The following is a 16,959-nucleotide window of genomic DNA, read 5'->3' on the forward strand; positions in this document are numbered from 1 at the left end:
ATTCACTGCTGCTTCCGAACACATTTGACTATCTATAGATACTAACAGTTCCTGTAGCAAGAGCCTGCACATACATCCCCAGATATACTGCCCATCTTAAATGCACAGACAAGAGACAGAATGCACAGACAAGAGAGACAAACAGTAAGTCACGAAAACCTACCTGACTGATCACTTAAATAATAAATGGCAAAGCCAAGAGCTAAAATTACAGATCAATGATTCAATTATCAGTGACAAAAACATTTACGAAACAGTAGCAGACAATTTGAATAAAACATAACCGGCATGGATTCAGAAAATATTGTTCTTATTGGAGACAACTGGCATTATTCACACAACACAATGAGTTATCTAGAAAATTACTAAAGCTGACTCCATTTTCCCCAAAGGCTTTTGACATTGTCCCTCACTATAAGCTTCTTATCAAATTGTGTGCCATTAGAGTACCATCCCAGCTGTTTGATTAGATTCAAGCTTTCTTGTCAGAAATTTCGAATTTCATAGTAACTGACAGGAAGTTGTTTAAGACTGAAGTGAAACAAGGGGTTCCCAATTAAATTTCATAGTCCCTCTACTCTTCTTTGGCCCTACAAACAATTTTGGAGACTTTTGAGAAGACACTTCGTTGATTGTCTAGTAAAGTCATCAGAAGATCAAAATGAACTGCAAAATTATTTAGACACGATTTCTGTACGGTGCACTAAGTGGTAATTGACCACAAACAATACAAAGTGTAAAGTCCTCCACACAAAAACTAAATAATCAATTAAATTTCAGTTACACTATAAACACTACAAATTTAGTCATCAATTCAGTAAGTATCTGAGGATTACAATTTAAATTGTTACCATCACACAGAAAACTCTGTGTGGAAGACAACCGGAAGACTTCTTTTTATTAGCAGAAAACTTGGAAGATGCAACAAATCTACTAAAGAGACTCCCTGAACGACACTTGGCTGTTCTGATCTGGAGGATTACTGTGCCGTATGGGATTCCTTACCAAGTAGGAATGACAGAGGACATCTAAAACAGTTCAACAGCAGCTCATTTGAATTATAACAAAAACGAAGGGGGGGGGGGGGGAGACTCATGGATATGACATGCAAGTTGGTGCAGCAAGTATTAAAATAAAGGCCTTTTTTTTTGCAGTGAGATCTTTCCATGAAATCTGAATCATCAACTTTCTAGTCCAAATGCAAAAACATTTGGTTGAGTTCCACTTACACATGAAGAAATGGCCACTGCAATAAAATAAGTACGAGCTCATATGAGAAGATTTCAGTGCTCATTTTCCCAAACAAACCATTCAAGAGAGGAATGGTCAAGAAATATACAAACACTAATATGAATTGCAGAGTAATCTGGTAGATCAACATAAATAAACCCACATAAAATGTAGCACACAGAAAGTAGAGTAACAGTTTTCGAACACCACGCAATACTCTGACAAACAAAACCTGCAAAATCCCAGGTAAATAACACAGTGAGGGGCATCCCCCCTCCCCAGGCCACTATGTAGCAGCAGCAAACTTTGTTAATATGGTATGAAGACTTCTGTTCACACACGAGTTCGTAAGCTGCAACGAAAACTATTACAATGAACTACAGTTTTTATCTGTAGGACAATTTTCGATATACGTGGAAATGAACAGAGTATGTACTGCATTTGTAACAGAGGGAGTATGATGAAACAATGTTACAGTAACATAGATGAAGAATAAAGTAAAATTAAAAATAAATTAGAGTTCATATTAAAATTATAACACAACTCATGTGTGACTGAAGTAAGGAAACCACCAAACTGAAGGCTTGTTTAGGTAACACAATTCAGTCTTTCTGAGAATGAATTCCTTTGCTCTAGGCATATTATTTGCTGCAATGACTTTAAATGACCAGCTAAAACTGCACCAGACTAGGGCTTTCACGGAAGTGCAGTGCCAATTATGCCATTGAAGCACGAATCATCAACAGTCTCAATGCTCAAATGGTCGTGTGTACCCCACCACTAATGCACTACTTCAGCAACATGCCCTTGACTACTTCAAATGTGCAAATTGGTTCCCTTAATTACTTTTTTCCTCTGTTCATTGGGTCGAGAGTACACTAACAATTTAATGTGGAAATCAAGCCATGGATACGGAATTTTACACATACACAAAGCATTGCCAGAAGTGTATCACAATAAATGAAAGAAATGTATCACAAAAATGGCAGAAAAACAGATTGTTTGAAGCAACCAGGAATCAAGTCCTATACTTTGAATTTGTAGTAGGCAACAGTATGTCAACAATCCACACAAAACTGAATTATTCCTTTTACGAAGAAAATGGAAACAAAGGCACTGTTTATACAAAATTCTGAAAGTTAACTATAATCATCCTGTGTGTTCTTTTTGTTAATCACAAAACTGAGTTGAAAAGTCTGAACATTATACTGAAAGATCTAATATGAAAGGAACTGGGCCTTAGTGCATTGGGCCTAAACAATTCCTCTCGGTTAATTTTAGCGAGTTACAATAACAACGAACCACAATCTAGCGCATCTGATCTACTCAAATACAGTAATAAATGTTTCAATTAGACATTTTCTACAGGCCACAACATGTTTACAAATGCACCAATTTGCTCAGTAAATGTAGAATGGTCATCTTGACTACCAAGTCATTGTACACAGTGATATACTGGTAACAGGGTACGGTTAAGACAAATATATTAGGCACTAAACTTCACAGACTAATAAAGGCACAATTCAGACAGGGTGCAGTTATTTCTCCAATGTTTTATGTATTTCCTCAATCAGAGCAAATAGGGGTGGGTGCTACCTGCTATCAGATAGGAGTATAGAAGTGCATCACTCAAGAGTGTATGAGAAGTACTGACTGCCAGTCTATCCATTTCAGTGAAATACATTCCAAATATTGTTTACTGAATGGACAGCACCATACTTTCGAACATGTTCACTTTGTCAGCCACCAACTGTTTGCAAAGCTCCAGTACACTAGACTATGACAGTTTGTCTTCTTGCATCCATGTGATCTCCATGAAGGTAAAGTTACTGCCACACAGTTCATTTGACAAACAATTGTTTTTACATCATCATTACAGTAAAACCTCAGTAATTGAAGGTAATTGGGAGCAAGCAGAGCTTGAGTTTGGGATACTTATCACACAAAAAATTGACAGTTTTAGAGGCACCATCTTTAAAAATAGATTCATAACTTCATGTCCACAGTATTATTGCAGGAAACAAAGTTATTTCATCAGTTGACATTTTACTCTAAGTTTCTATAATAAATAATGTTCTAGTAGACATCACTCCCTGTTAAAAAAAAAACACACACACACACACACACACACACACACACACACACACACACAACTTTAATTTCTGCGCAACTACACTCTTAAATTAACGATAATACTGATACATGGTAAAACAATGCTCTGGTGGGCAGTTTGCGGGTTTAAATCACCTTGGGGTATGACCATGCGGTGCATTTGACCTGTGGTCGTCTCATGGTGGCACTGGCAGCAGTCCACATATGCAGAGGTGTGTTGGTGCATGTCAGAGTACGGTGCAGCTGATAAGTGTACAGACTTTTCAGATGTGCTAATGGCTCAAAGAACACACATTGATGACGTTATGAGGGACAGCATACTAGGGCGACTGGAGGCTGGTCAAACACAGCAGGTCGTTGCACAGGCCCTCTGTGTGCCACAAAGGGTGATCTCAAGATTATGGCAATGATTCCAGCAGACAGGAAATGTGTCCAGGCACTACAGTACAGGATGTCCACAGTGTACACCACCACAAGAAGACCGTTTTCTCACCATCAGTGCTCACAGACGGTCACAGAGTACTGCAGGTAGACTTGCTCGGGACCTTACCGCAGCCACTGAACAGTTGTCTACAGACACACAGTCTACAGACTACTGAACGGACATGGTTTATTTGCCCTGAGACCTGCAAGGTGCATTCCACTGACCCCTGGTCACTGGAGAGCCCGTAAAGCCTCGTGTCAAGAATACAGTACATGGTCATCGGAACAGTGGTCCCAGGTTATGTTCACGCACGAGTCCAGTTATAGTCTGAACAGTGATTTTTGCCGGGTTTTCATCTGGCGTGAACCAGAAACCAGATACCAACCCCTTAATATCCTTCAAAGGGACCTGTATGGACGTCGTGGTTTGATGGTGTGGGTTGGGATTATGATTGGTGCACGTACACCCCTGCATGTCTTCGACAGAGGAACTGCAACAGGTCAGGTGTATCGGGATGTCATTTTGCACCAGTATGTCCGCCTTTTCAGGGGTGCAGTGGGTCCCACCTACCTCCCAATGGATGATAACGCACGGCCCCACCGAGCTGCCATCATGGAGGAGTACCTTGAAACAGAAGATATCAGGTGAATGGAGTGGCCTGCCTGTTCTCCAGACCTAAACCTCATCAAGCATATCTGGGATGCTCTCGGTCGACATATCGTTGCACGTCTTCACACCCTTCGGACACTTCAGGAGCTCCGACAGGCACTGGTGCAAGAATGGGAGGATATACCCCTGCAGCTGCTCGACCACCTGATCCGGATCAACCCATTGTGCGGCCTGTGTACGTGTGCACGGTGATCATATCCCATTTTGATGTCGGGGTACATGCGCAGGAAACAGTGGCGTTTTGTAGCCCATGTGTTTCAGGACGGTTTTCTCAACTTAACACCAATACCATGGACTAACAGATCTGTGTTGTGTCTGTTCCCTATGTGCCTATGCTATTAGCGCCAGCTTTGTGTAGTGTCACATTGTGTGGCATCACATTCTGCAATCATCCTTAATTTATTAGCACGAGTGTATTTCTACTATACGTATTTTATGAAGAACTCTTGTTCTTAGCAGTGTAGCCCCACAATCTTTGTGGAAGTATATCGTCAGTTGATGTCATCACATTGTGTTTCTCCACACAGCGCAGTGGTAATTCAAATGCCACATTCCATCACTAAGACTTACTTTATTAACGCCATCATCATCCTCTTTCTAACTACAATGTCTGTTTCCTTTAGTTACAATTTCCACACTGTCTGTCACTACATACTTATTGTTTTGGTTCAACAAAGTTTCTGCAAACCAGTCAACATCATCCTTTAAATTAATTTTTGTTAGAGCAGTTTGTACTGATTGGTGCTCATTCTCTGAAGTGCAGATGTGGTAATAACTTACTCTGATACTTTTTTTCAAACACACCAGCATTTATCTGTCCAGTGGTTGCACAAGCCTAGTAGTCAATGTTTCAGAAACGAACTGCATACAGCTGAGAAAATTTTATTTCTAAAACATGGATAATTACCACTACAGTTGCCCCCCAACAAAACCTATTTGTACAGCTAGTAGTAATGGGAGGTATGAAAATTGCATAAATATCTCCACCACTAAGTTATTCAACTTTGGGGTGACATACTACATTACTTACATTAGATTAAGGATTACTTTTGGTGGTAATTTTTTGCCTGTTAAGTATTTTTTTGGTGTGGCATGAAGGTGTCAAAAAAGACTACGTCAAAACTAAGATATACATGCATGCACTTTTTCAATTTTTATGCAAAACTGTTAAGGTCAACATCTGTATATTTTTGAATGGGGCACTGCTGCAAGCTAGGACTGCTACTATATCTTTTGATTTATCATAATCTGGAGCAGAATCATCATTTGCAGCTGCTGGCATTTTAATCTGGAGCATGCTATAACAGAGTCCTGCCACATCACTGTAATAAACTCAATTCAGTGACGGATTTTCCTGATTTATTACATTTTTATTTTTTCTTGGATCACTCGGAAAGTTCCGCTGTCAGTGGATTACTTTACACCACAGATTTAAAGCTGGCGCACACTATATCGCTGGAAATTGCAGAGCAACTCTCACCTCCTAAATCCTGTCAAAATTAAAGTGTCTTCTTCTGAATCATTAGACTACTTATTGCACTTCCTTTAGCTCACTGCTGAGTACACCACAGACAAAGGTCTTTACTATTCTTTTCATGGCTTCACAAGCAGTGAATTTTGACTGTCACTGTATGCACACGCTTCTCAGCCACTAGTCACAAATTTTCAATTTTATCCATGATATACTTCTGACTTTTTTAAACATAGTAATCATCCATTGTCCACACCGAAATAAATGGAGTCTCAGATTGCTAGGGCTCTAATTACTGAGGTTTTACTACACTCTGTCTTGCTCTCAAATAGATTAATGTTGCAGACAACTGCTCCCCTCTGCACCCTAAAGGAATGTTGTGTTTTAATCTGAACACATTTCAGCATACACACCATGGAAACTTTACTCTGAGTTCCATTGCACCAATGAACTGTCTCTCCCTTTGTGTTATTCTCAATGCAAAATTCTGGAAGGATCTTAAACGCAAATGCAGCACACACAATTTTAACTGGGCTGAGCCTAGATTGTACAATCAAAACACTGTGGTGCTGCACCTCAGGAAGGTGGATGGTGGTGTGTGAAAAAATTCATTAGTGACATTCTAGTTGGTGCCCTTTGTTTAACTGCGGAGTGTAGTAAATGTCTTCTTTGCACTGTCACTCAGTTTATACATTCTAATCTGCAATTCAGAACAGCATCCTGTATACTACTGCCATTTGCAATATCCCAAAGCACATGTTTACATATTACTCACACCTCTGATACGTGAAATCCAATATGTCTTAAGTTTGTATCAATCAAAGTAAAAGCCTGAAGGAAGTGTGCCTAAATAAATGTTTAGGTTAGTATCAGCAGGCCAGTCAACCTGTCCAGCATGTTCAATGCGATAATAAGAAGAAACAACTTTGCTTCTTTAATGTCACTGCCTTTAGTGGAAGCGACACCCTCCTACCCTCCTTTTTTTTTTTAAATTTTGAACCTGTAATGTTCCAATACTGCAGTATCTTCTTATGCGTACTTTCACTACAGTGACACTGAATGGTCAAGCTACCGTTAAAGTTTCACATTATTGCAGTCGTTTTCAACTGTAATAATCTACAGCATTGGTTCCCAACATGAAGGTTACTACCCCGTTTGGGATCAAATGAAATTTTGATCAACAATGAAACTAAATTATTGATAGAACCATTACTGTTACTGTTTTGTAGCACTTTAATACTGCTTACAGATGTCGACAATAATTACTTTTTCCGATGTGTTAAGCATTAACACATGACAGAATATGATGGAGGGAACAGTTTGTGAAATTAATTCTACACACACATCTTTCTCACATAGTCCACCCATTACACACATACTTTGTATCATGAATCTATAGCAGTGAAATTTGCACATATTTATCACATATGCTTAAATCTCTCATGGGAATACCTTCTCCAAGTTGGAGGTAGTTCCTGTAACAGACCAAATATGCTTCAATACTTGCTTTGAAACAATAAACCAGTTACTAGACAACATGATGCAACAGTAAATTCATCATCCTCATCCTCCATTGGCAGTGTTCAGGTACATAGTATTAGCAGCCTGAAGGCTTCCAATTTCTGTCCTTTTAGTAGTAAGGAGTATAGCAATCAAGTGATTTACGGACAGTATGTATTGTGTACACATTTTAACTTTGTTGATTTTAAATGGGACTGCATTGGTGTTGGCAAAGCAAGTGCAACTACGGAGAACATTGGCACAGAGAAATATTGTTTCTCTTTTTTTTCTTCTTCTATGCATGGGGTTGTTTGAAATAGATGGTACCAACTGTCTCAGTGACTCATTACTTCTAGGTTTAATGATTCACCTGTGAAACCTAAATGTAATGCACCTTTCTTTAGGCCTATAAAAATAAGTATTCAAAGAATTTTTTTTCATTCTACAGTGTAGTCAAGTGATAATGTAGAGATAATACAATTGTATTGAGGGGTGGGCTCATTTCTCTAGTATCGCCCTTAATTTAATGTAACAACTTACAAATGCTTTTCATGTTTGACAATACACTTAGGGCTGTGAATAGCATAGAGAAAACTAGTTTCCAAGTGTCTTCTGACATAGTAGTAGCATACTGATGGGCAGTACTTTAGAATTATGTACAAGTGAGACAAACTGAACTGGCTTTGATGTCAGGAAATTAAGCCATACTTCTCTCGAAAGAGATGTTTTGCTGTTAATTATATCAGTACATACAAAACTGGTATCACACATGTATTGTCACTGGCTAGTGAATTGTCTCATTAAAATCTCAGGCTTTTCAATCACGAAATGGTCTGGAATAATGTGTAGACCGTGTCAAGTCCAACCGAAAAGTTGCTCATCCAAACAGTGACAACATGGGAGATGTCATGGTGGTATCAGGTCTACACATTTCTAATAGGCCCTGAAGTAGACATTTATTTCAATGTGTATGTAAGAAATAACATATGACGTAAAAATTTCAACCATCCATAGTTCATTACAACGATTACCTTCAGCATGAGTGCAAGTGATTTTTTATATATCTCAGGACATCAAGCTCAAAATTGGCCATAAATTAAAAAACACATTCACTCCCCACGAGATGTTGTATATGCTATATGCCCGAGCGAATATTTTTCTCAATTTATGCCAATGTTGAGCTTAATGACCTGTAATATATGTTAATGACATAAACTCAATGGCTTGAAAATGGCATAGAAGGCCAAAACCTGGGTTGTAATTAAATAAACAAGAATACAGTCATATGGCAGTGTGTTCATTTAAAAATTATTGTATGACTGTTGCTCAGCAACATCAAAAACTGTTTATCAAATCATTAGTGAATAGAACCACAAATTATGAAGTATCATATGAAGAATTCTCGTACTGGCACTTCAGCTGAGCAGGTTCAGAAACCCTTCAACCTAAAGGTGTTTGATACAGTAGTGACTACTGCCTGTGTAATGACGAGAGTACTAAGAAACCACACGTGGTGCAGAACACCTGCTACTACAATGAAGATACCCAGGGTGATAAAATACATGGTTACCCAACCTGCCAAATATATATACATATGAAATTGTGCTATTGTTCTAATTTTAGAAATTTAATAAAAACCAACAGGTAGTAACTCCATTTCAGATTACTGATGTCCATGCATCACACAATCAGTTACAAGCTTTTTGTTCATAATGTCAAACCTGGCCTATTAGGAACAGGGATAGGGACCCAGACATTGTGTGGGTAAAGAATAACACTTTGAGAGAGGTGGAAATGGGGAGGATATTCCTTGTTTCTGGAAATGTTTAAAATTACAAGCTCTGATATAATGTGATTTGGGCATTCCAGTAGAGGGTAATAATGGGGTGCCATCAATGTAGCTAGCCAATAAGGATAGTTTGGAAGTTACACGTGTGGGAGGATTTACATGTGGATCACCAACTATCTAATTTACTATAATATCAGAGACTGAGTCCGCCTTGATGCAAAACACCTTGTTATTCGTTTATTTCTTTATTATCCCAAACTAGTTTCGGCGACAAATATCATCATCATCAGTGGGTTTTTTTAATCTTATTTATTGTATGTTACAGCATGCTTTAAGCAATTATTGGCTCTGTTTGCAACATGTTTTCTGTGCTATTTTTTCTGTTGCCGTTTTTTACTTATCGAACATCATGTCATGTTCGTAGGATGGTATCTGACAGCTTATATACACAGAAAAACAAAACTTTCACACTTTGTTTCTGATCCATAATGTGTTGTGTAAATTTAGTTCATAAGTGTCTTATCATGACATAGTACATTTATTTGTTTGAATAATTTGTGGCTGAATGTATCACCTTGCTTAGGAATAACCATTCAGTGAAAATGATAGGTGATAAATATTTTTGATTACAACATTAACCACTGTTAAAGTGTGCTGTTTACATTTTCAGTGACAGGATTACACAAGATATAAAGGCAAAAATCAATCATTTTCACATCTCCGCAACAAAGATTTTCTCCTGGAAATTTTTTCAAACTCCATGCACAACTACATTAGTTCCATTAAATTTGAAAATGTATTCCATTGAAATGAGTGAGATATTTAATGTTCTTAAGGAAGTACTTGTTGTGGTGTAGTAATTTTAATTTGTTAAGATTAATTGAAAAGAATGACAGCTATTTCAGGAGGAAGATTCTTGCTCGTTTTTCTGATCTGGAATATTCCATTTTTTTCTGTCTCCCTACCATTTCAAACAAATGGGCTATGCCTGCTTCTTGTCCACTACTAAGTTTCACAAAAAGTAAATTCTTACACATAACAGCCATGATTACAGAAGTTCAGAGTTCCAACATTTATATGTTCTGATATTTTTCTACAACAAGTTGTCACATTAATGATCGCGTGCCACAAACACAGAGTGGTATCGTACAATAAGTATAACATCACTTCATATAAGTGACAAGAAATAAAATGACTATCACAATACAAATCCCACACATACAAACAAAGCAGTTTTGCATCATCATCTTACAGTTAGAACACCCCAAATTCAAATCCACATTACATGGTTGAGTAAACCATATATTGCCAACATACATCTCTCCATTTACTCAGCAATAAATCAATCTGAAAGTTTTTTTTTTTCTGTTTTGCACACCTGAGAAGGCTTTCTAATTAATCACATTCCCATCTTCAGTGGTGCCTCATTCAACAAGTATTACAAACACTTAAGTGTTCCTACTGTTAATTTGTGACATTTAAAATACAAAAGAAATGTAGATGTGTAATTACACACACCTGTCAATTTAGATTCATTGATTACTCCTTTGTAAGGAAATCACAAAAAATTTTAACTTTGTTTCCGAACACCGAGAGATCATTGCAGTTACAACTTCTTACACAATTACCTGTTGTTGGATAACAAAATGTCTGATAAACTTGTGTATCTCAAAGATACTAAGTACAGAAAAGCTAAATTACAAAGCTGAACTGGGCAAGAACCTTTAGAATCTTGATGAAAAAAATACTGCATATCTACTGCACAACACATAGATCAGGATGGCTCTCTGCTCCCCCCCCCCCCTTTCACTGAAATCTTTGTCCTGATGACATATTGATCTGCGGCACAGCCCAAGAACTAGGTTGACAGATGTCAATGCAATCAAGAGTTGGCGAAGTCATCAAATGTGAAAGCCAAATAAAGTTTGTGGTAACAAACAGATTGGTAGTGAAGCCTAATGTTTACATCCACGCCAACTGAAAAAATGCAACTGGTATCCACTGTGTAACTTTAACTACATTATAAACCTATGTCTCCATTTGCACAGTCTTTATATTCAGCTTTTTACTAAGTTCCACACAGTGTAATTTAATCAGCAAACTTTTTGGCACTTTTTTTTCTTAATAAACAAGAATCACACGCACAATTGCTCCTACATGAAACAAAGACCAACTGAAGATGTTGGGAACTGACGATTACACAGTAAATTTACTGTTTTATGCAATGTTCCTGATAAATCAAGTGCAAAATGTCTCCTGCACATGCTAGTTAACTGCACTCTGAGTAACACAACAATGTCGTCCATATGATAGTTTGGGGGGAAAGGAGGGCTACACCTAGGGGTATCTAGTATTTTTAATATAGTCTTAAGACACATGGCAACAAGTAGCCACAAAAAGTTCCTGTTCTGACCCTGTTAAAAACTTGTGTAACACCAACTCAAATCATTTGATTACACTTTTTTTTTCCTTTCCCTGAGAGCTAGGGGGAGGTGGCAGCCCCCTGGGTAATTCTTTCCTTCTTTGTAAGGCAGCTCTCTAATGCTTACTTTTAAGAACTGTTAAAATCAAATGTAGAAACTGTCAGACAACCAAAACCAACATCGAGCTAAATTAATCTGTTCTCTTGATTATCCTCCACATGGTCAGTTCCAAACACACGACCCCCCCCCCCCACACACACTCACACAACACACAACACACTCACACAACACACACAACACACTCACACAACACACACAACACACAACACACTCACACAACACACACAACACACTCACACAACACACACAACACACTCACACAACACACACAACACACTCACACAACACACACAACACACTCACACAACACACACAACACACACACACACACACAACACACACAACACACACACAACACACACACACACTCACACAACACACACACACACAACACACACACACACACTCACACAACACACACACACACACTCACACAACACACACACACACACTCACACAACACACACTCACACAACACACACACACACACTCACACAACACACACACACACACTCACACAACACACACACACTCACACAACACACACACACTCACACAACACACACACACACACTCACACAACACACACACACACACTCACACAACACACACACACTCACACAACACACACACACTCACACAACACACACACACTCACACAACACACACACACTCACACAACACACACACACTCACACAACACACACACACTCACACAACACACACACACTCACACAACACACACACACTCACACAACACACACACACTCACACAACACACACACCCTCCTCCTCCTAAACCACTGGACCAATTTCAATCACACTTGGTACACATATCACTGCCTGGAAAGAATTTTCGTGGGTGTAAGAACCATGTACCTACCAAGCGGGTGGGTATGAGAAAGTATTACTGCCCACGACACGCGAATACTACGACTCTTCATCCAGTATTCGAGAAAGAGCACTTTGTGACTTACAACAACTTTACACACCATTTCAAATTTCATGAAACTTTTTCTCACTGATAACAGCCACAAAATGATAAAAGAAATTAAAAAATTATAATTTACAATATTTTCAATATTCATGCACTACAGCTGTCACACTGGGCACAACACTGTTATTTATTACTTTTTCACTACTATCCGTCTACATCAAAACCAGTCTTAGGGCTGAAGACCACATCAACAACTATTTGCAGCATGTACAACACACAGTTCTGGAGATGTGAAATCATAAACAATGACACAAAAAAATAATACTGCTGAGTAAAATTTGCTAGAGATACAGGTGAACTGTGTGTGTGTGCAGCACGTGTTAAATATATGTGACATGTGCATACGAAGGCATAACTACAATTAAAAAACTACTCCTAAGCCCCTGCACTGATTTCAAACAAACTTTGTACATATACTACTTACTACAGAGAAAGAAATACTGTGAAGTTAAGAACCACCAACCTTCTATAGGGGTATGGGTGATAAAGTGGAGAGAGAAGACGTGGGAGGAGACAGAGGGAAAGAGGAGCTGGACCAATAGACTAGAATAAATACAAATCTGGACAACACCGGGTACTGAGCCAGGAACTAAAGCTTTGTCACCACTATGTTACAGAACAGTACGAGATGAAGGATTCCCTTCACCTATGTAGAAACACAAAATGCTGTATACTTTGCGTACATTTGTTATTGTAAACGCATGTGTCATAATTGCCTTAAATCTTGATGTCAACACTATGCAACAAGAACTGTGTAATGACAGCACATACAGTGAACTAAAACATTACTAAGACTACAGGAAACTAGACTTAAAACAGGCGTACGATGAAATGACAATACAGCTATTCACAATACCTAGCACCCAAATTAACTATGTAGAATGGAACAAAACTAAAGAATAAGCGGTTTCTTCAATGCTCTCATTTCCCCAAATACAAGTATCTCAACAACAACAGCATACACCAGACCTCTCACCTATATCAAATTCCACAAAAAAAATGTTTGACAGCATTCTTGGTTCCTGATATTATGCAAATGTAAATTACCTGTGTAAAATGCAATCCCCTTTTTAGATACGGACATCAGGTGTCTCAAATAGCAGTAATTAATAATTTATTCCAGATGTAAAAATCAATACTCTAACTTCATAGAGCAGTTATAATTTTCATCTCCCATTTACACAGAAAATTTTTTATCACAGGCAAATTGCTCTTAGGACCATTGTGTACTAAACATAGAACGCGAACAACAAACATAATCCGTTGTTACAAGCTCTACATAGATATATTTTTGAACAGTTAGCACAGTTTCAAGTTTAGCAAGGAATGACGACATATTAAAGTCTCAAAACAGGAAAATGACACTCCCAAAATTTTATGGAAATAACTTGAACATACAATGAACAGCACATGGGGCAAGTTTAAGGAAAAAATCCCAGTGCTCTTCATTCACAAATGTAGCAATGGCACCTATTATAATCATGCTACCACAGCAGTACCAACAGCTCAGAGACAATTATTATAGTGCATCAATTTAACATCCTGTCAAACTAACTTTTTGTAAACATACTTCCAGACTCTTCTAAATGCATCTCATATTGCCAAAAGTAACTCAACACTGACTCCAGAATAATTATAGGCCCTAGTGAAATTAGCAGTGCATGCAAACTGACTGACATATTCAATATGGAGGAGGAGATTAGTGTTTAATGTCCCATTAACAATGAAGTCATTAGAGACAGAGCAGAAGCTCAGATAAGGAAGGATGGAGAAGGAAAGAAGCATGCCCTTTGAAAGGAACCATCCAGGCATTTGCCGTAAGTGATTTATAGGGAAACCACAAAAAACTAGATCAGGATGGCCGTATTCGGGTTTGAACCATCATTATCCCAAATGTGACTCCAGTGTGCTAATCATTGTGCAACCCTGGTAGGTATAATCAATATGGAAACACAAGGAATACATATCTTGGAAAATTCAGAAATTTTATTTCACAGTTAGCAGAAAACACTGGTAAGGTGAAGAGATGGTCAAGGAACTGCCTCTTTATGTTCTATTACACAAGCACAGTAATCAACTACCAGTACTCATGTAACACCTTTCGAAATCACACATGAAAGCACACCAATGACTGACATTCAATTTACTTGGCAATGTTTCAGTTACCTGACATTACATTGACAACTTTAGTGTTCCACACTTCTTGCTTTAATGTTTAACATGGCCATTCAACCTTATTACTAATGAAATATTACCACAATTCCTACTCACTGCCAAGTCCCTCTGAGGATGTAAAAGCTTCTAAACATAAACATTGTTCATTGTGTGTTCTTGTCATTTAAAACGCAAAGTTCTCCCAGAATACTAAGCCATTCACAGTACCTATTGATATATACATATACCAAAAGAATACTGTTAGTAAACACTCGTAAAACAAGCATGCACAACATATTAAATTAAGCGCATAACATTAATTTACCACAATACAGTACAAAATTTTCAATAATGACAAACAAGAACCCAAGTTGGACCACCATGAGTGTAAACAACCTGTACGTGATGCTAGGACTGGTTTCACATTAATACTTCTGAAAACGATAAAACAGCTGAACAGTAAGAACGTTCATGCAAACCACTATCAAACTTTATCACTAACAGCGGAAGTATTAAGGCTAATCCCAAAAGTTACTTAGTTTTTCTGCATATCTGGAGGTTTTCATTAAAAATCTTGCACGACCAAACCTGCGTGTACCAAAATCGCGGGCACTATATTCCACAAAGCTTTTGGAAACAGACGTATACATCCATTACCCGAAATAATCATATTTCATACGGATTTCTTGTGTTGCGTTAAGAAAGATAACATTTGAAAATGACAAACTCTGGCACCTATAAGCTATAACTGCAACAAAGCGGAAATTTAACTTACGACGACAGACAGAACTTAATCAGAAAGACACGTTCATCAGAGTTTTGCACCGAAACTCGTTTCATACAAAATCACCAGTCAAGGCCTTTAAATGTCAGTGCTACAGGTAACCTGATGTTCCAACCCAGCACTATGCTCGTTATTTACTCACTCTGTTTCGGTATACAGTTTTACAGTTGCCTCCGCGAAACTTTAAACTACACATGCGAAGTAACGCCCTCATTACTTGAATTGTCAGCTCTGTCACGTAATTACACCGAAAACAGTCCTTCAAATAGTTCCAGAATTATTGTTTAGTTTAAAATAAATAGCCACTAATAGCAGTATTTACAGTAATATTGTACAATACCTTTAATGCAAAAACCTTTCTGCAGCTCACCGCTTGACCCCTGCTTCGTTGCTTCTTTGAAAACACTCGCCACTGAGTAGTAATTTATACCGCCATATCTTGAAGTTTGAGTCATCAGCAATCACTCCACATCCTCACACTTATTACGCTGGTCGATACATTCAGAATCCCGATTCTCATACGGACTTCATGTATAACTTTACCATTAGTCAAACTAAAATCTTACAACACTTACCGTGAACAAACTACCGTTATCTTGGGCGATGGCTCCTCCACTTCCGTTGACGCATGCGTTCTGAAACTTTCAGCTCGACAGTGCAAAAGGTATTGTAAAATATCCCCTTTGAAACACACAATACACTAAATGGGCAATAAAAACAATTTCAGAGCGCTCGAATCATTAACGAGGCGTGAAATCTTTTATTTTCAAAAACAGTTATTACCCACAGATTGGAAACAAGGATCAGACAATACTGGGCAGGTTGCCCACCTTGCTATTTTAATCATAATGTCGCTCGTAAGCAAAATTTCGTGAGGAACGTGTGACAAAATAAAATTCTATACAACTGTAATTTTATATTTGTATTCAAATTTATGTGTAGTTAATCGTGTTGCTCTGACTAAAAATCTGTTTAAATTACCCGACAAAAGTAAAAATCCAAAATACATAAATTATATAAATATTCACATATCGATATAAATTCCTTTTTCTCTGTTTTTGTACCTTGGGAAAAGTTACTACGGTGAAATGAAAATGGATCGAGATGCGCGGGAATTCAAAAGTCTACTGTTTTACTGGGCTACTCAAGGGAATCATTTACATAAATATTTTCCAAATTACTGTGAAATGTATGTCAGAGTGTATTTTGCATCGTATTCTGTATTGAGATCTACTCTCAGTCCAATCACATATGAGAAGTGGAAATGAATTACGGCATTGCTTATT

At 37.9% G+C, this 16,959-nt stretch overlaps 1 protein-coding gene across 2 annotated transcripts in view; it reads right to left on the reverse strand.

The window, feature by feature from the left end:
• The window catches only part of LOC126248547 (ras-related protein Rap1), a 64,963-nt gene extending 48,458 nt beyond the window's left edge, over positions 1–16,505 (reverse strand). The window contains exons 1-2 of one of the 2 annotated variants that reach the window (XM_049949612.1): positions 16,249–16,505; positions 16,014–16,161 (exon numbers count right to left, since the gene is read on the reverse strand). The gene's annotated coding sequence lies outside the window, so the exon portion shown is untranslated. The remainder of the gene's footprint in view (positions 1–16,013; positions 16,162–16,248) is intronic. The other variant, XM_049949611.1, reaches the window with a different exon arrangement.
• Positions 16,506–16,959: the final 454 nt, after the last annotated feature.

This window comes from Schistocerca nitens, chromosome 3 (assembly GCF_023898315.1).
Source record: "Schistocerca nitens isolate TAMUIC-IGC-003100 chromosome 3, iqSchNite1.1, whole genome shotgun sequence".
Taxonomy (NCBI): Eukaryota; Metazoa; Arthropoda; class Insecta; order Orthoptera; family Acrididae; genus Schistocerca; species Schistocerca nitens.